Source organism: Protopterus annectens, chromosome 2.part2 (genome assembly GCF_019279795.1).
Source record: "Protopterus annectens isolate FY-2018-M chromosome 2.part2, PAN1.0, whole genome shotgun sequence".
NCBI classification, from domain to species: domain Eukaryota; kingdom Metazoa; phylum Chordata; order Ceratodontiformes; family Protopteridae; genus Protopterus; species Protopterus annectens.
In genome coordinates this window covers 1,108,634,683-1,108,654,814 of record NC_056730.1, presented here as the reverse complement: position 1 = coordinate 1,108,654,814, position 20,132 = coordinate 1,108,634,683, and positions in this window count along the sequence as shown.

Here is a 20,132-nt window from a genome sequence, read left to right as displayed (position 1 = left end):
ACAGGGTCAAACCTTGAGTAGCATCTTACCTTCACCTACATGATACTGCAATATAACAGAAAGATGATAAACTTCAACAGTTGGCTCAGCTTCTGGTGTCATTCAAAGGGGATCTGTCTCTGTCTGCCTGTGATGACATGATAGACAAGCCTTGTTGCTTCACTACAGATGGTTTGCACCTGTCACCCCTATGCTTCTGAATACTGGCCAAGGCTCGTGCTGTCCCCATATTACCATTTTTAGGCAAGGCTCAAAGATTCATAGGTAGGTACTAGTCTATTGGCCCTGGGTCCTATACAAGACCAGCCAAAAAGGTACCCTGGCTTTTGCCACCCAAGAAATTTATTTTCCTATGCCACTGTCATGCAGAGACATAGAAGTGATCCCCAGGGTGAATTTCCTATTTCCTATCCAATAATCAAGATTTTCCTTGAAGAGTGCTAATGAGGAGCTTTGTTTGATATAGATAAGTAGTTTATTCTGGAGTATGTGAAGTCTGTGGGACAGGAATCTATCCCTCCGGCATGTTCTGTTTATTGTGGTGACAAGGTTTAGGTCCCTAGAGCGTTTAGGTTCATAGGTTCATAGGTAGGTACTAGGCTATCTGCCCAAGGGCATTTATAAGCCTAGCCAGAATGTGTTGGCTTTCGCCTCCCTTTTAAATTAGTTTCCTGGGCCTCTGACTAGCAGGGCCACTGAAGTGATGCCAGGGATAAATTTACAATTTCCCATCCACTCATCAAGATTCCTCTTGAAGAGAGTCTGCAAGGAGCTCTGCCTAACATCAACTGGGATTCTATTCCAGAATGAGGAAAGTCTCTGGACAGGAATCTATCCCTCCAGCATGTCCTGTTTATTGCTTTGCTGAGGTTTAATTCACTGGAGCATGTGGCTCTAAGAGATTTGTTTTTCTTGAGGTGGAGCATGTCCATTAATTCTGGGTTGGACATGGCCTTATACATCAGGCATAGATCAGCTCTGAGCAGGCAGTAAGCAACCGAGTAGAGCTGGAGTTTATTTAGTCGAGCTGCATAGGGCATCTCTTTGAGGCCCATGATCCTCTTGATGAAGTACTTCTGTGGTCTTACCAGCTGTTGCATGTGCCAATTAAGGTACATACCAAATGGGGCATTGTACTCTATTATGGGCCTAATGAGTGATGAGTGATGAGTAGAGGGGCACAATGACCTCTCCTGATCTAGAGGTGAACCCTTTCGTGATTAGGTGGGCTACATAGAAGGAATAACTAACCATTTTGTCAATGTTATTATCAAAGGAGAGGTTACTATCTACCTGGGTACCCAGGTCCCTAATAACATTTTCCGTACCTAGTGGATTACCACCTATGTGGTAATTTGTGGGCACTTTGTTTTTTCCAAAGGGGATGACTATGACTATGCATTTTTTGCCATTCAGCTTGAGGCCATGGTTTTGACACCAGGTATCTGTCTCTGTAAGACCCTTCTGGAGGATGTCTGTGTCAGCCAGAGAGTCAATTATGGCCCCCAGTTTACAGTCATCTGGGAACTTGGACAGCCATAGTCCTCCCGTGCTTGCCTGTACCTCAGAGAAGTATATACTGAACAGGAGGGGTCCCAGGACCGAGACCTGTGTGATGCCACCTGCGACTGGTTTAGAGTTGGACATGGCACCTGCAACTCTGACCATGTGTGTTCTATCCGTGAGCCAGTTGGCCACCCATCTCGTGACATAGGGGTTAATGGTCAAGCTGGTAAGCTTGTCTATGATGCCAGAGTGGGGAATGGTGTCAAAGGCCTTAGTGAGGTCCAGGTAGGCTGTGTGGATTACCTTCCCTTCATCTATGGCCTTGGTAACTGTTTCAAAGAAGTCAACTAGGTTTAGGAGGCAGAATATGCCTTTAACAAAGCCAAATTCAGTAGGGTCCAGTATCTGGAGTTTCCCAATGTCTCTGCTTATGAGTTCCATGATAATTCCCTCTATAGCTTTGCAGACCAGGCTGGTCAGGCTTATAGGGTGATAGTTCCCAGGTTCTATTGTGGCACCACCTTTGTGGAGCGGGATGACTGTTGCTGTACGCCATTCTTTGGGTACATAGCCTGTGGTAAGGTTGAGTCTGAACAGTGAATGTAGGTGAGGGTTTAGTTCCTTTTGGAGCTCGTGTAAGATGCAGCCTGGGACACCATCCAGTCCCATTGATGCTGTGTTCTTAGCTTTGGAGAGGGCTGTTTTTACCTGCATGTCCATGAAGTCTGGGGCTCTGCATTCTTCTGGGATGGACACGGGCCCTTTTGGGGGTGAGGGGGGGTGAAGTTTTCACTGAACTTGTCCACCAGGTTGTTGGCAATGTCAGTTGGTTCAGTGTATTTTTTGCCATTTTGCAGTAGCTGAAAGCATATCTGACAGTTGCCACCTAAATGTTTGATATAGCTAAAGAAGGCTTTGTGGTTATCTTTAGATTCCTTGGCAATATTTCTTTAGAAACTGGACTTGGATTATTTTATGAGCAATCGTAGTTTCTTGCTAATAATGATCAGTGATGCCTTTCCTTTTTGGAATTTTGCTCTATCATTTGTTAGTTTCCTCCTTCTGTTGTATAGCTTATTTATGGACAAGGACCACCAGATAGGTTTCTTCATTTTGGAGGAGTGAGTCTTGGTTTTTATTGGGATGGCTCGATCCATGCATCCCTGTAGATGCTCATAGAAAGCACTTGTAAAGGATTGTGCAGATTGGATAGCATTATCCAGTAGCAAGGGGGCTTTGAAACTTTCCACTTCGGTCTTGAGAAGTGTGAAGTTTGCTTTTGAAAAGTTTTTCACAGTGGTTTTGCTGACTGGGGGGGGGGGGGGAGTCAGGATGTGGATGTCCAGTGTGATTACTTCATGATCTGATATTACCAGTGAGGGGTTTACCTCTGGTGTGGAACACTGATCCCCCATGTTGGTGATAATTAGGTCCAGTATGTTGTCACCTCTAGTGGGCATGGTGACCAGCTGTTCCAGGCCATTTGAGTTTATAAACTCTAGGAAGCATTGGGCAAAGGACTTTGTATTCGAGTAATTCTCCCAGTCACTGTTTGGGTAGCTGAAATCTCCTCATATCATGGTGTTTGGTAGGACCTTTATATTTCCCAGTGTTCTCAGGAATACTGAGTGAGGGTCCTGAGACAAGGTATGTGATCTGTAGCAGGCTACGATCTGATAAGCAGCTTTGCCCAATGTTAGTTGCACCTGCATGGTCTCCAAGGCCTCCTGCTGTGCCACTAACCTGGAGGTGTGGGTATCCTTTATGAAAATGGATACATCTCCTTCTTTTGTATTTCAGTCTGGGTTTTGGGGCCGACGCTCAGAGGGATTGGGATTTCTTTAAATGGAGCATGTCCAACAGCTCTGTGTTTGACATAGCTTTGTATGTTAGGCAGAGATCACCTCTGAGTAGGCGATATGTGACAGAGTAAAGCTGTAGTGTTTTGAGATGGTCTGTGTATAGCATGTATTTAAGGCTGCTAATCCTCTTTGTGAGGTATTTCTGCAGGCTTTCCAGTTGTTGTAGATGTCTTGTGAGGTACATAGCAAAAGGGGCATTGTACGCTATAATGGATCTAATGAGTGATGAGTAGAGGGGAACAATGACATCTTTTATTCTGCATGAGACATCTTTTGTGATGAGGTGTGCCACGTCAAAGGATTTCCTGACTACTGTGGTGATGTGACTATCAAAGGAGAGTCTACTGTCCACCTGTGTCCCAAGGTATCTTATCACACTTTCGGTGTTAAGTATACTACCACCTATGTTGTAGTTCATGGGTACAGTGTTTTTACCAAAGGGGATAACAATGCACTTTTTGGCATTGAGCTTGAGGCCATGGCTTTGACACCAGGCATCTGTCTCAGTGAGGCCCTTTTGTAGGATGTCCACATCATTAGTAGTCTCGATTATGGCTCCTAGTTTGCAGTCATCTGGGAACTTCATTAGCCAGACACCTTTCATGTTAACCTGTACTTCAGGGAAGTAGATACCAAACAGGACAGGACCCAGGACTGAACCCTGTGGTACTCCAATTGTCACTGATCCAAAGTCGGACTTGGAGTCTGCTACTTTCACAGTGTGGGTTGTGTCAGTGAGCCAGTTGGCAATCCATCTTGTGACATAGGGAGTTTTACCTAGTTTAGTGGGTTTATCCATAATTCCAGAGTGGGGGATGGTGTTGAAAGCCATGGCAAGATCTAGATAGGCTGTGTGAACCACCTTACCCTTGCCTATGGCTTTGGTGACTGCTTCAAAGAAGTCTATCAGATTTAGGAGACATGATCTGCCTTTTACAAACCCAAAATGGTTGTGGTCCAGAGTTTGGAGATTACCAATGTCTTTGTTCATAAGTTCCATGATGATACGTTCCATTGCCTTGCAGACCAGGCTCATCAGGCTAATGGGGCGGTAGTTCCCGGGGTCTATGGTGGCTCCCCCCTTGTGTAGTAGGATAACCGTCACTGTGCACCATTCAGCAGGCACAAAGCCTGAGGTGACGCTATGATTGAACATGGTATGTAGGTGTGGTGCCAGTTCGTTCTGTAGTTCATGTAGAACGCAGCCTGGGATGTAATCTGGTCCCATGGATGCTGTGTTCCTGGCTTTGGAGAGTGGTTTTTACCTGTGCAGCCATGATGACAGCAACTTTGCATTCTTCCGGTATGGGTGAGAGGGGGGTAAAGTTAACACTGATCCTATCTGCCAGGCTGTTGGCAATATCAATTGGGTCTGCATATTTTGTGCTATTGTGCTGTAACTCAGAGCAGATCTGAGTGTTGCCATTGAGATTCTTGACATAGCTATAGAATGCTTTGTGGTTGTCTTTAGAATCAGTGTCGACTTTGTTTTCGTAACTAGCTTTGGAGGATTTTATCAGGGATCGCAGCTTCTTCCTGAGGCTGACCAGGAAGCTCCTTCACTCATGGGATTTTACCCTCTTTTGCAACAGTTTCTTCCTTCTGTTGTGCAGTTTGTTTATGGTAGGGGACCACCAGATTGGCTTCCTTTTCTTGGAGGATAGCATTTTGGTTCTGTTTGGGATAGCACGATGCATACACTCATGTAAGTACTTATAAAGTGCAATTGTGAAGGATTCAGTAGTCGTAACAGTATTGTCCATCTGCATGGGTGTCCTGAAGTTCAGCACTTCTGTCTTAAGAAGCATGAAGTTGGCTTTGGAGACATTTTTTAACATGGTTTCCTTAATGGGGGGGGGGTCCAGAATGTGGATATGTAGGGTAATTAACTTATGGTTAGATGGGACCAATGAGGCGTTGACTTCAGGTGTGGAACACCGGTCACTCAGGACAAACCAAACCGCATAACCAACACAAATAACCACAAAGTTAGCTAAATGCTACTCATTGCCAGAAGTCTCAGCCTCCAGATGCACACACTCAAGGCACATCTCAGTATGGAGAATATTGATACCTGTGTAGTAACAGAAACCTAGTTCAAGGCTCCAGAGAGTACACCGGCACTACCAGGATACCACTCATTCCATACCTTCCAGCATCAGGACCTGGATCATAACACACAGGGTGGGGATGTAGCCATATTCATCAAGGATACCTACACCTCTCTCTACATGCTCTGTACAGGATATGTACCCATAGAATGTTGCACAGCAACATTCTTCACACTCCGCAAGGGTGGGGCCACAAAAACCCCTTGGCATTCATGCTTTATGAGCCTGACGAGTCTGCTCTTTAAGGCAATGGAGCAAATCATAATGGAAGTCAACAATAAAGAGATTGTGAACCTTCACACAGTTGAGCACACACAGTTTGGCTTCATTATATGCAGATCATGCCTCCTGAACTGGGTGGATTTCTTTGAGACCATTACCCAGGCTACAGATGATTGAAATTAGCTCAACACAGCCTACCTATACCTCACTACAGCCTTTGACACCATTCCCAAGTCAGGTATCATAGATGAACTCACCAACCTGGGCATGAATCCATACATCACAAGATGGATTGCAAACTGGCTCACAGATAGATTCCACAAATGAAGAGTTGCTGGCTACATGTCAGACTCTACATCGGTAACAACTGGTGGCCCCCAGGGTTCAGTCTTGGGGTCCCTCCTGTTTGAAATAGATTTCTCAAATGTACATGCCAACACAGGAGGGTTGTGGTTGACTAAGTTTGCTGGGAACTGTAAAGTGTTTGCCTTAATAGATTCCCCAGATGACACAAATATTGTCCAGAAGGGACTCTATGAGACAGATGTGTGGTGTCAGAATCATGGCCACAAGCTCAATGTGGAGGAGTGCATAGTGATCCCCTTTGGTGAAAACAAAGTACACACAAACTACCACATCGGTGTTACCCCCTTAAAACTGACAAGGTAATAAGGGATCTGGGGACACAAGTAGATAGTCATCTTTCCTTTGACAACCATGTTGCCAAAGTGATTGGGAAATCCTATGTGTCCCACCTAATCAACAAAGGGTTTGCATCAGGATCCGAAGAGGTAGTGGTGGCCCTCTACTCTTAAGTCATCAGACCCATCATTGAGTACAATGCACCATTTTGGATGTACTCAACTACGCATATCCAGCAGCTGTAGAGACCACAGAGGCACCTCACCAAGAGGATTACTGGCCTCAAAAAGTTGTGTTATGCAGCACAACTGGTAAAACTAAATCTATTCTTCGTTGTGTACTGCCTACTCAGAGGCACACTCTGCCTAACATACAGAGCCATGTCCAACACATAACTGCTGAGCATGCTCCATCTACAGATAACAAAATTGAGTCGCCCTACACACTTCAGGGATATGAACCTCATCACAACAATGAATACAACATGCTGGTGGGATAGAGTACCATCCCAGACACTTGCCTTACTGTGGAACGGAGTCCCAATGTACATCAGACAAAGCCTCTCGCTGACACTCTTCAATAGGAATCTTGATGAGTGGATGGGAAACAGACAATTCACACCAGCCATCACATCAGCAGCCCCACTAGAAAGGGACTTAGGGTACTACCTATTAGAACAAGGGCTTGGGAGGCTACCCAATGCGGTGGCAAAAGCTGCACAACTTGCCTAGGCTAACATATGCCTTATTGAAGATAGGTTCATAGGTATGTAGTAGACTATGTGACAGGTACATGTCTACAGATAGTAGATGTGTACTTCATTGTACCGTCATGTTGTACAGCAGGCACATGGACCACATACACTGTAATGCTTACAGATACTGGTGGCTGTTATGTACACTGGGTGAGATGTGCAGCTCATGTCTTTTGTGCCATTGGGATGTGTGCTTGGTGGGACAGTCCTGGATGGCTCCCTGTCATGGTCACACTCTTATACACATCTCTGCCCATCCATCTTTGGCTTAATATACTGTGTTCCCCCTACATATATATATATATATATATATATATATATATATATATATATATAGGTACATAGGTAGGTAATAGGCTATCTGCCTGAAGGCATATATTAATATGGCCAGAGTTTGCAGCTATCATCACTCATGGAGTTAGTTCCCTAGGTCTCTGTGTAGTAGAGCTGATGAAGTGATCCATGGTGTGACAGTTCAGTTTCACATACACTCATCAAGGCTCCTCTGGAAGAGTGTCAGTGAGGGACTCAGCTTAATGTAGGTTTGGAGGGAGCCTGTTCCAAAGAAAGGGAAGTCTACGAGTTATTAATGTATCCCTCCAACATGTTCTATTTATTGTTGTGATGATGATATCCCTAGAGCATGTAGTATAGTGAGCTTGGGGTACTTCAGATAGCACATGTACATCCATTCTGCATTGGACATGGACCTGTCTGTTGGGCAGAGATCACCTGAGTAGACAGTATGCAATAGAGTACAGATTGAGTTAAATTCAGTCTTGTTGCATGGGGCAACTGTTTGAGGCCAGTAATGCTCTTTTTGAGGTACGTCAGTGGTCTTTCCAGCTGCTGAAAGTGCCTAGTCAGATTCATCGTAAGTGTGTTGTGGTACTCTATGATGGGTCTGATGACTGATGAGTAGAGGGAACCTCCTTTGACCTACATGCAAAGACCTTGGCAGTTTGTGGGAACATATAGCATGATTTTCTAACCACTTTGTGAATGTGTTTCTGGAAGTAGTGATGACTATTCACATGTGTCCATAGATCCCTTATTATTACCTCCATATTTAGGGTGTTGGCACCTATGTGGTATTTGTATGACTGTAGCTCGAGCCCATAAGTTTGACACCACATCTGTCTGACTGAGACCCTTTTTAAGGATGTCTCTGTTGTCCCAAACATCGATTTTGACAACCTTTTTGCAGTCATCCACACACCTTGTTAAACATAGCCCTCGTGTTTGACTGTATTTCTGAAAAGTATACACCAGACAGGAGGGGTCCCAGGACTGAGCCATGGGGGACAGCAGTTCTTACTAGCTTGAACAGGAGACCACAATTCTTACCTTGTGGGATCTATCTGTGCCCCAGTTGGCAATCCATCAGATGACATACGTGTTTATGCACAGGTTGTTGATTTTGTGGATACGACATGTGTGTGGGATGTTGGAAAAGGGCTTTTCAAGGTCTATGTACGCCGTGTGTAGCTCATTTCATTGACGCATGTCTTGGGTAACTGCCTTGAAAAATGTCTAGCAGGTTTAGGAACCATGATCTGCCCCTGACCAAACCAAAATGGATAGTGTTGGGTGTTTGTAGGCTCTCAATAGCTCTGTTTATGAGTTCCATAATGATGGACTCCATGGCCTTGCACATTAGGCTTATTAGGCTTATAAGACAATAGTTCCCATGGTCTGTTGTGCACCAACACTCGTGAAGTGTGCCAAACGTTGCTGTAACCCATTCAACAGTTTCATATCCTGTACAAATGGTGAGTCTCAACAGACTGTTCAGGTACAGGGTCTGTTTGTTTTGGAGTTCACATATGACACAGCCAGGGAAACCATGATATCCCATACACGTTGTGTTTTTAGGTTTGGAAAGAGCTGTTTAACCATTGTATATGTGATTTCTGGGTTTTTACAATCTCCAGGTATGATAATGGGCCCTTTTGTCAGTGAAAAGGGGGTAAATATGTATGAACCTGTCTGCCAAGATGTAGGTAATGCCAGTCATTACATGTATTCATTTACAGTTTGCACTGACTCAGAACATATATGAGTTTACATTGATATTTATGACATAGCGAAAGAAAGCTTCATGGTTCTTTATGGACACTTTGACCATGGCTTGGATAATGTTAGGAGTGCTCATTGTTTCTTGATGATACTGATCGGAGAATTATTGATCTTCTTTGGTTTTTCACTTTCTTTGAACAACTTAAGTACTTGGAGTACATAGTTTGATTATGACAGGTGTCTAATATATTATATGGGTCTGTTTTCATATCAGTGTGTGCAGAAGGCAGGATTGATGAATAGTGACAAGTGTCTGGAGTAAGAAATGCAACTGTCAGATATGTGTGGCCCACTGCTGTACTCAGACATGGCCTAAGTGTGTGAGCATGCCCAGTATGACCTTTCAGTATGTTGCTGACTGAAATTTGCTAAATTTGTTTAAGTATGTGAGCATGCCCAGTATGTGCATATATACTATATGTGTGTGAAAATCAAGTTGGTTTTAACTTTAGGGCTCACCTTTGTGTTGTACATCGACAGGAAGCACAGTGTGCCTGCAGGGCTTCCATGAGTCATTCTACATACAGTGGGGACAGCTGTTATTTCTACATTTCTACCCGGGGGGGGGCACACCTGATTGTTACTGTGGGTGTACATAGGATGAAGGGTTCACCTGACACTTATACACATTTGCTAGGCCTGCACTGCTATGTAAGGTACTCCACTTCAGTCTGTACTGTTGCCTATCGTACTGGCTTGAGGCATACCACTACACTACAGACCTTAGCTTCCAATTACACACATATTAATTTGTGACTTCATAGCCTACCCAACCCACTGCCTGGCCTGCTGTTATCTGTCTGCATAGGCCTGGGGGGAGATTACTCATATGCCTCCTCAGAGGGCATGATACAGCATTTGTTTGTGTTTGCGTTTGTCTACATTTGTCCTGCTGGCTGTGAGTGTTAGGTATGTGACCCCCCCCCCCAACTGGTATGTGTGAGTAAGTTAAGTTGTGTCTGTGGCAGCGAAATGCTGTTATGGCTTAGTGGTTCAGTACTGTGACTATAGTGCATGGTATCCTGAGTTCGAGCCCTGTCACTGCTTTTTATTTTCCTGCTGGGCAGACCTGACTGCTTAAGAAACAGTAAAGCAGGTGTGAGCATGTTTACCCGACTTTGCCCAACATTGCTCAACGTTGCCCGACGTTGCGCTGGTTAGCGCCATGTGCAGCTATGCACAATTGAATTTAAATATGCTAAATACTGGTAAAATGTGCTCGGCAGTGCTTTATATTGCTTAAAATAGGGCACTCATACCTCAGGTGGTGCTGCAGGGCTGCCTATGTCGGATGCACATAGTACACTCCCTATACATGTTTGAAAACAGGTAGTGTCAAGTTAGGAATCCCTTTTACTGTATGTGCGAGTCAGAGAGAGGTGTCATTTCCAGGGTTTCTACTGAGTCAGTGTATGTGCTATGTGTTGCCTCTTTGCCAAGGCCAGGGCATACTGGGCATGCCTCCTTCTGCCTACTGGGGCAGGCTCAGGTTGTTCCTCCTCCGAGTCACGCTGTGCCGGTGCAGGCCTTGGCAATGGTGGGAGGCTGTTTGGCCCTGCCCCATGCTGTTCCTGCTGCAGCTGTTTTCACAGGATCATATTGTGTAGCATGGCACATACCATGACAATATGGGTACATGTAGTTGGTGAGTACTGCAAGGCTCCACCAGATGTGTCCAAGCACCGGAACCATGACTTGAGCATCCCAAACACACACTCAATAATGTTTCTTGTTTGTGCCTGTGCCTCATTATGGAGTTCTTGTTCGGGTGTGTGTGCATTTCTGATGGGTGTCATCAGCCACGGCTCCAGTGCGTATCCAGCATCCCCCACTAGGTGACCGTCAGGGATGTCCCCATTGGCAAATCTCTGGTACAGCTGTGTCAGATGCCAGATGTGGGAATTGTGATAGCTTCCAGGGCAGCCAGCACACACATTCATTATTATGCCCTGGGCATCACACACGACCTGGTAGTTGATGGAGGGGAAACCCTTGCGGTTGATGTAGACCCTACCCCGCTCACCGGGTGGTGTTTTGATGTGTATGTGCGTGCAGTCTATTGCACCCACTACCTCAGGGTATTCTGCTATTTGGTGGAAAAGATGCATATTGCTGGCCAATGCCTCATGGGAATTGGGGAAATATACATGCTCACCGACATGTGCTAACATGGCATCCAGGAACTGGTGCAGTACCCTGGATGCTGATGCCTGTGAAATCCCCATCATATCACCAGTTGGTCTCTGGAAGGTACCTGTAGATAGTATTCCTAGGCCAACACATACCTTGGTATCCACTGGGATGGGTTCCCCTCTGATGGTTCTGTGTGTGAGGCATGGCTGGCAAAGCTCAACAATTTGCTACAGGAGGTCTCTGCCCACCCTATAGTACTCCACTATTTCCAGCTCATGTAGCTCCTGGTAGGTTACCCTGGGTCTGTACACTCTTCTCTGTCTCCTCACTGTGGGTTGCTCAGCAGCATTCACAACATCAGCACCTTGCACATGTTGGTTTATGATAGCTAAAGAGCAGCCCCTAACATTTTGTCTGACTTTAAAGTTTTTAAGCTTTCCCTCTTTGTATACTGCAGTGTTGCAGAGTTCTTTGGAAAAAAACAGGGAAGAATGCTGTTTGCAGAGTTTAAAGTGCTGGGCTGGGCTGGGCTAGTCTGCTACCTGTGTAATTGGCTGATTCTGATACATTTCACCTGGCAGCTCTGCTAGTTCTCCTTGGTTAACTTCCTACTACTTATTTTCCTTACTTTTTCCTTTCTGTTTCCACCCAGGGCAGCGCCGCGCACACGCGCACACACGCGTACACGCTGTGTGCACATTTGCAAGAAATTTCAGATATATTCACGACATACGCCTTTGGTTTCTGGTTTTCAAAAAGGACAACTGTAGACATGCCTCTTGCAATACTGAGCAACTCAGGGCAAACACAAGACACTGTGCTCCAATAAGCTTACAGCCTTTCTGACACACCCCCTCATGATGTTACCTATATTCTACTCTACTACTCCTACACTTACACTCTTGGGACATGGCTCACATGCTAGGGAAAATTAGGATTCACTGTTCTTATCCTCATTTGCATAGGATTGCCTACTAATGCATGGTTACATCTCTCACACTGAGCTTCCCCCCCTTAGCAACCACTACTCAGTGGCCATGTTGTCTTCAGCCTGCCATTCACCTGCATGGCAGGATAAGCTTTTTAGTGAAAATGGCTATTTTTGGCTCTTTTTAAATTATTTTCTGTTTTTTTAAGTGCCGCATGTTTGCGTGGTGCTGCGCTATGCTTAAACATTGGAGATCGGGGGAAAAAGTTAGATTTTAATAATTTTTTTGAACATTTATAAATGCCAATGGCCTTATATTTGGCCATTGGCATGCTTCCTCAACTGTATTCATCCTTTATTTGGAGCTGTCATACCTCAGTTTAGCTATTTGCAGAACGGTACTCCGTTACCATTGGAGTACATTTCTGCAGATAACACTACTCTTCCACGAACAGGTTAGTGTTTCCTGGATTGCAAATTTACCTCATTTGCATAGCTTTCAGGAGAAATGAGGTAATTTGCATACCATGACGCTGTCCATGCAAGAGTAGCTTTAGAAGCTCTCATGCATGACCCTGCCGGCTGTTGCTTGATTGTTCGGCAGACATATTGGCTGTCTGACATCTTACTCTACTCTACAACTCCGTGCAAGCTTTCGTAAATCCGGCCACATGTTTTTATCTTATGGTATTTATATACAATTTCTAAATGATATTAATATGTTGCTTATATAAGTAAAATCTGCTATATTACATGTGTTTTAAATAAATATTTCATTAACAGGCACTTCCTATTATTATTTAAAATTTGTACATGTTGTATAGTGATTTTTTTATTTAACCAAATGGTTTCATGATTTTTTTCCAGTTGGTTGAATAATCAGAATTTATTTATTTATTTATTTTATTTATTTATTTATTGCAGTTGGTTTACCAGGATAGTCCATTGGGCCAAAATGAACCCGTTTTCAATGGAGTCCTGGGGAGAAAAGCTCCAAAAATGTAGGTACAGAATCAATCTATCTAGGTTATATCCATCAACAATCTAAGTACAGCAGGTTATTAATGATAATTATACAGATGCAAAAGATTAAAGCAAATAATTTCAAAAATAGTACAGCAAACATTAGAAATAATACAGACTTGTGATGAAACATACTGAAGATACAGACTAACAGAAGGAATAATACAAAGCAATACTGAAAGTAATTGCATATTAGGAAGCATAGACTTAGAGGCCCAGTCTAGTACATTCTTTGCAAATATCATAGAAATAATAATGTGTTTGTTGGGGAAAATAATAAGGAAATTTGCTGGAGTAAAGAGAAGGAAAATGAAAATAGCCAGTGTTAGTTATGTAGGGTTGGAGCAAGAGCATTCCCACCGTGATGCTAGATATGAGTAAAGAGATCTTTTGAAAGTAAAATGGTTAGAGGTGGTGCGAATGGATGGTGGTAGGGAGTTCCAGAGGCGAGCTAGGCCATAGGATAGAAGGTTTTTGCCTGGGGGATGAGTAGGTTTGTAAACTTCTAATAGATTTTGATTATTTGACCTTAATACTCTATCAGGTAGGTGCATTTTAAAGGCAGAAGAAAGGGAGGGACAGAGGGAGGGTTTGAGAATGAGCTTATGGGCAAGAGTTAGTTGAGTGTAAGTGAGATGATTGGGTAGTTCTAGCCAGTTTAGTTTTTGAAGAGAGGAGCAGTGGTGGGTGGAGGACTTATGGCTGGTAGCGAATTTGGCGATTTTGTTATAGCAAGAGGAAAGTTGCTTTTTTAAAGAGGACTGAAGATTAGTTAGGAGTGGGGCTCCATAGAGAAGGGAGGGGATAAGGAAGGAAGTAGAGAGTGATTTTAGTGGCAGGTGTAAGGTAGTGATTTTGTCGGTAAAGCATACCTAGTTTTTGATGGGTTTTTTTGATATTTAGTTGTAGGTGGGAGTTGAATTTGAGCTGGCTGTCAATTTGGACCCCAAGTAACTTGGTCTCTGACACTAGTTCTAGAGGTGAGTTATTTTGACTAGTAATAGAGAATGTGTTTATATCGAAAGGAGTGACTTTAGAGGGGGTGAATATCATTAATTTGGTTTTGGAAGCATTGAGTGCAAGATGATTTGTTATCATCCATTGCTCTGTGGTAGAAAAGGCATCTTGTGTAAGTTTTAGGAGTGTGGGGATAGATGTGGCAGAACAGATAATAGTTGAATCATCCGCATATTGGATGATATTTGAGAATGGGATAGATTTGTGGAAATCATTTATAAATACATTGAAGAGAAGGGGACCCAGTATGGAGCCTTGTGGAACTCCGGTAGGGGTACTAAGAAATGAGGAGGTGGCCTTTTTCCATTTTACTGCTTGATTTCTATTGGATAAGTAGCTGGAGAACCAATTCAAAGAGGAGGGAGACAGGTTAAGTTCTGAGAGTTTAGTTAAAAGCAGGCTGTGTGAAATAGTGCCAAAGGCCTTAGAGAGGTCAAGTAGTAGGGTAGAAACAACTAGGCCAGAGTCACGGGCTTTATTTACAGTTTCAAGGAAGGAGAGGAGGGCTGTCATAGTGCTATGATTTGGTCTGAATCCATGTTGTGTGGGAGTTATAAGGTGATTATCTAAGAGATGTGGTAGGAGTTGAAGTTGGACACACTTTTCTAGGAGTTTAGAAATGGGAGACAGGATAGCTATGGGACGGAAATTAGTAACATTATTATTGTTGCCACCTTTATGTAATGGTATGATAAAGGCCTGTTTCCAGATTTGGGGTACTATACATTCTTGGATGTAGCGGTTGATTAAAATGCTAATGGGGTAGGCAATTGCTTCAGCAGCTATACTAAGAAAGTAAGAAGGGATGTTATCAGGAGCGTTGGTACATGGCTTCAATTTCAGAAGGAGTTTCTTTATAGTAGAAGTGGGTATAGGTTTTAATGAGAATAGAGGGGAGTCGGAAGAGGTGGAGTTAGGGGGTGATGAAGATGATGATAAAGTTAGAGTAGAAGAGGAGGTAGAGGATAGAGAATTGGTAGATGGGAATGAGGGAGTAATAGCAGTGTAGGATAAAGTGTTGGTAGGGGAGGGTGGGGGGGGTTTGGGGAGTGTGGTGGTGTTACAGAATGAAGAGGTCAATTTGGAAATAGATTCAATAAAAAATGAGTTAAATTGTGTAGCTAAGTCTAATTCAGGAGCATTAGGGTCAGGGGTGGGGGTATCTGGTTTGCTGGGGTTAAGGAGAGTAGAGATACCTTTCCAGAATTTCTGAGGGTTGGTTTTATTATTGTTTTGGAGTATAGAGAAGTAGTTTTGTCGATCTGAGAGGATGAGCTTTTTTACTTTATTTCGAAGCGTTTTATATTCATTATGGAGCAGGGGGGTCTTGTTTTTCTGGTAGTGTGCCCAGACTTTATCTCTATTCCTCATGGTTGCTAGTGTATTTTTGGTAAGCCAAGGGGCGGATTTAATTTTTATTCTCTTTGTCCTTAAGGGAGCATGGGAGTCTAGTAGTTTTAAGAATGTTGAGTTGAAATGGGCAACTGCATTATCTAGTGATAATGTTTTTAGACAATTCCAGTTCATTGCTTTTAAAGAGTTTGAGAAGGTTGTTGGGTTAAAGTTTTTTTGGTTACGGATAGTAATATAATTATGGGTGCGATGTAGGATTGAGGGAAGTCAGTGAGTGAAGATGGGTATGTGGTCACTAAGGGGATCGGGGAGAGTGCCACTGCTGGAGAAATAGTGAGGATGGGAGACTAGGATCCAGTCCAGAATACTGCTGTTAGAGAGGTTTTTTGAGGGGCGAGTTACAGAGTTGATTAGTTGTGAAAAATTGTAGAGATTGATGTTAAGAGAGTTTGTCGGAGACTGAATGGAGGCCCAGTTAATATTCATGTCTCCTAAGATTATGGTTTCATTACTAATGTTATTGGAGAGCCAGGAAAGGATATCTTCGAGTGTAGAAATATTATCCCCTGGGGGGATATAGAGGGAAGCTAGACATATGTATTTGTGTTTGTTGATTTGTAGTAGAGTAAGGAGTAGTTCGGCGTTGTTAAAGTGTGGAATAGGTTTGTTATAGGGAGTAACTAGCAAGGAGGATGAGTATAGGAGAGCTACTCCTCCACCTTTTTTGTGAGGTCTGTCTTTTCTTATGATGGAATAGTTTGGAGGAATTATTTCAGAGTCTTTTATATGGGGTTTTAACCAGGTTTCAGAAATGGATAGGATGTCAGGTTTATTGTGTATGAGCCAAGCATGGAGGTTTGGGACTTTGTTTACTATACTTTGGGAGTTTAAAGAAGTAAGTATTATGGGCTTGTCTATAGTGGTTGTGGTGGGGGGGGGCCTGGGTTTGGATGGATGTCACCTGATAATAGAGTTGTAATCAGATGAAAGAAAGAGTCATTAAGGTAACTAGACAGTTCAGTAACAAGATTGGATAATATTGTGATTCTGAGGGTTTTGCTAGTAGTTATGGGGGTGGAATGTGTTTGAGAGGTGATAAGTTTGTATCGGAAAAGAAGGAGGTTTTTTGTAGGGTATAGATGGGGAGAAATAGGAGAGTGTGAGTGTAAGAGAGGGGAGTTAAGATGGTTGGTTACATGGAAGGATTGTGAATGGAAGCAATTAATGGGTTGGGAGAGGTAGTGAAGATAGGATAAATTAAGAAGTAGTAATAGTAAAAGGGAGATGAACGAGGGTTTTGTGAGCATGTTGAATTAGAGTTACTAAGAAGAGCAATGTTGTTGTTGAATTATATATGTATATAACAGACAATTATGTATAGAGGAGCTGGTATGTACCTAATTAGTAGTGTGGGAGTGGAGAGTTATATTAGGATTGGAGGGGGTGTGGTTGGGGAAGGGTGTCAGAGGGAGAAATGGAAAGCTATTGGTTAGGTGGGATGTTATTAGAGAGGTGAATGAAGGTTTAGTTTTGGCGGGAAAAATGAATGGGTGTTTCTAGAATGTAGGAGACTGATTAGTGTAGAATGGCAGTGGGTGTGGTTTAAGGAGGGATAAAGGTAGAGGTGCTGGGGCGGGTGGAATTTGGGGGCAGGGTAGGGGAGCGGAGTGAGCCCGAACGGAGCAGGTAGAACCTAGGAGGGCAGGAGAAGATCGAGAGCCTATCAGTGGAGCATTGTTTGTAAAAGGGTAAGTAGCAGAAGGGTAAGTAGAGGGGACCTAGATATAGTAGGTAGAGTGGGCTGAAGGTTTTAGGAGAGAGAGTGGGATGAAGAAATGAGTGAATTGAAATCTAAATTAGTGGAGAGAGGAAGCCATCTAGTGGACAAATGCAGAAGTGCACTTAGCCCACCAGGGCAATCTTTGGGCTGAAGTAGACTGAAGGGAGAAGGGAGCTAGTATAACTCAGGGAACTATATGAGGGGTGAAGAGCAGAGAGATAGAAATAAGGGGGTTAGGCTGCTGGCTTTCCTGGCAGGGAGCGTACTACATTAGCTAGCAGGGTTTAAGGAGTACAGTAGTTTTAAGATTTAGCAGCAGATGCATGTACTTCCTGATATTCTTCTGGGAGACTCTTGGATTCACTTTCCACAGAAAAGGGGGTTGAGGCAGCAGAGTGTAATTATTGCTTGAGCAATTGGATGAGCATATACTACATTAGTTGGGTCAAGGTATCCACCCAGGCGAAATCACAGGGGGAATTCAGGGCAAGAAAGCTGGAGAACAGGGGAAAAAGTTGAAAGAAAAATAGTGCGTTAGTAACATAAAAAACACCTTATCTCCTAATAGTGAATAATAGGCAGGTAACAAGCCTGTGTTACTATCAAAAATCAACAATAATCAAGTAACAACAAGGTAAAAATGAGTTCCCTTAGCTGATGGTTGAGTCAATTGGAAGCAACAGTTGGGACTGTATCAGGACAAATGTGGATCAACACGCTTATCTAAACATACATACGCTTATCTAAACATATGCTTATTTAAACATACGATAGCAAGAATAGGTATTGCATTCATTTAACAAAACTACTAATGAAGGCAAATTGTTAGACCACGGTCGCTAGTTATGGATTTGTAATGTATACTCAGGTTAAGCGACCAAACTACTAATGCAGGCGGATTGCTAGATAACGATGCTAATATACAGTTGTAAAATAAGGAAGTTGATATTAGCAGAATACATTTAAACAGCTAAAAGCATCACAACACTCATTTTTACCAATATCAATACCAAATAGGCAGCGTACATTTAAATCAGTACGAAGACCTAGTAAACAATTAGTTTTACAAATAGGTACTATCAAAATAGGCAGGACAGTGTCGTAATACAATGTGCCCTACAACAGCTTCTCGCTAAGCACGTGGGAAGATAGCACTTGCATGTGGAAGTTGGCGTTGGCAAAAAACATGTAACTATTAAATTCCATGGCGTTTATAGGTTACATAATCAGTACACTCCTTAAAACAGCAGATAATGACTTTAAAGGCATTTACAAAAAATTTAAACTAGTAGACTCCACAGTGTTTGTGGATTACATATTCCAGTACACTCCACAAAACAGCAGATAATAGCTTTAACAATACGTACATTTGCCTAGCACACCTATTGTAGCCATCAGTGTGTTAATGGAGGGACATTCCCGATAACGCAGATGTAACATAAAGTAATTCAGAATTGCAAGTAGCTAGCGTGTCAGTATTCAGCATATATCTAATACATCAGCTAGTATTCTAACGAGACAAGACTATCCTTGCACTGTCTGAACAGAGAATGAGATGGAGTTAAACAATAAAAGCAGCAATACATGTACAAACAGGTTCTACTTACTGTAGGAGTGCACTCTCAGCCAAGGACACACAGCAGCCAAGAACGGGCGAAGTTTAAAGATGGCGCCCAAGGGTTGAGAATTTAACCATAAATTTATTGTTTTAATAACTGGAATTATAGCATATGTTTTTAGGTCAAGAAGTCCTATTCTACCATCTTTCTATTCTTGTATATGATGCTTCAAAGCTGTTCTAGATTTGCTGGAGTGCCAAAAGAACTTTGAAAAATGTTAATTGTTTAAAGCATACTTTAGATGGAAGGAACTAAAGGAGTTGCCTAATGTATAATATTTTGGGTAAAACATTTTTTATAGATAACAGTAACTTATCCAGCTTATCAGTGGGAGTGGTAAGCACTAGGTAGCCTATCTACCACAAGAGTGGTTTCTGGGCCAGAAATTGTAGTTTATTGGCCTCTTGGGCAGTTTTTCAATCTCTTTCAACTTTCTGGTTTAAAAACCAGCATTTGTGCTTTTTCCCACCTTTCCTGTAACTACTCCAGATACATATTTGCTGTATCCAGGACTGTTTGTAAGCTTCTGAGACCTCCAAGTCTTTCTGTGTTGGAGGGAAGCATTCTAGCTTATCAGGGAGAGTGGAAAGCACTAGGTAGCCTATCTACCACAAGATCCAGGTACAGATTCTTAGTTTTAGCACTTGAATTTGTTTATTCATACTCAGCACTTGTTCAGAACTTGTAAGCACTAGAATAAGCTACAAATTACTACAACACTCAACCTTCATCTTTACCTAGAGGAAAACAGTTTTTGTACTTACCTTCCTCACTTGCTTAGATTAAAACAGCTCTTAGTCTCACTTTCCTCACTTATCTAGAGGAAAGTAGTTTTTTATTCAGGCATGTCCAAGGGTCAGCTCCCAGTGTTCTCTCCTGTCTATCTGATGAATCTGTGCATCTTGGGGCAATGTAGCCATTGCCTCATGTACACAGAAAACCCTCTCCTCCTACCACCCAACACTACAACCTGTGAGAGATGCACTTATCTAGCCAAACTGGAGGTAAAGCTCTCTCCAATCAAGACTGAACTTGACAGTCAAGAGGAGAAGGTAAACACTTGCACCACACCACACTCATCACATAGTCCCACTAAACCTACA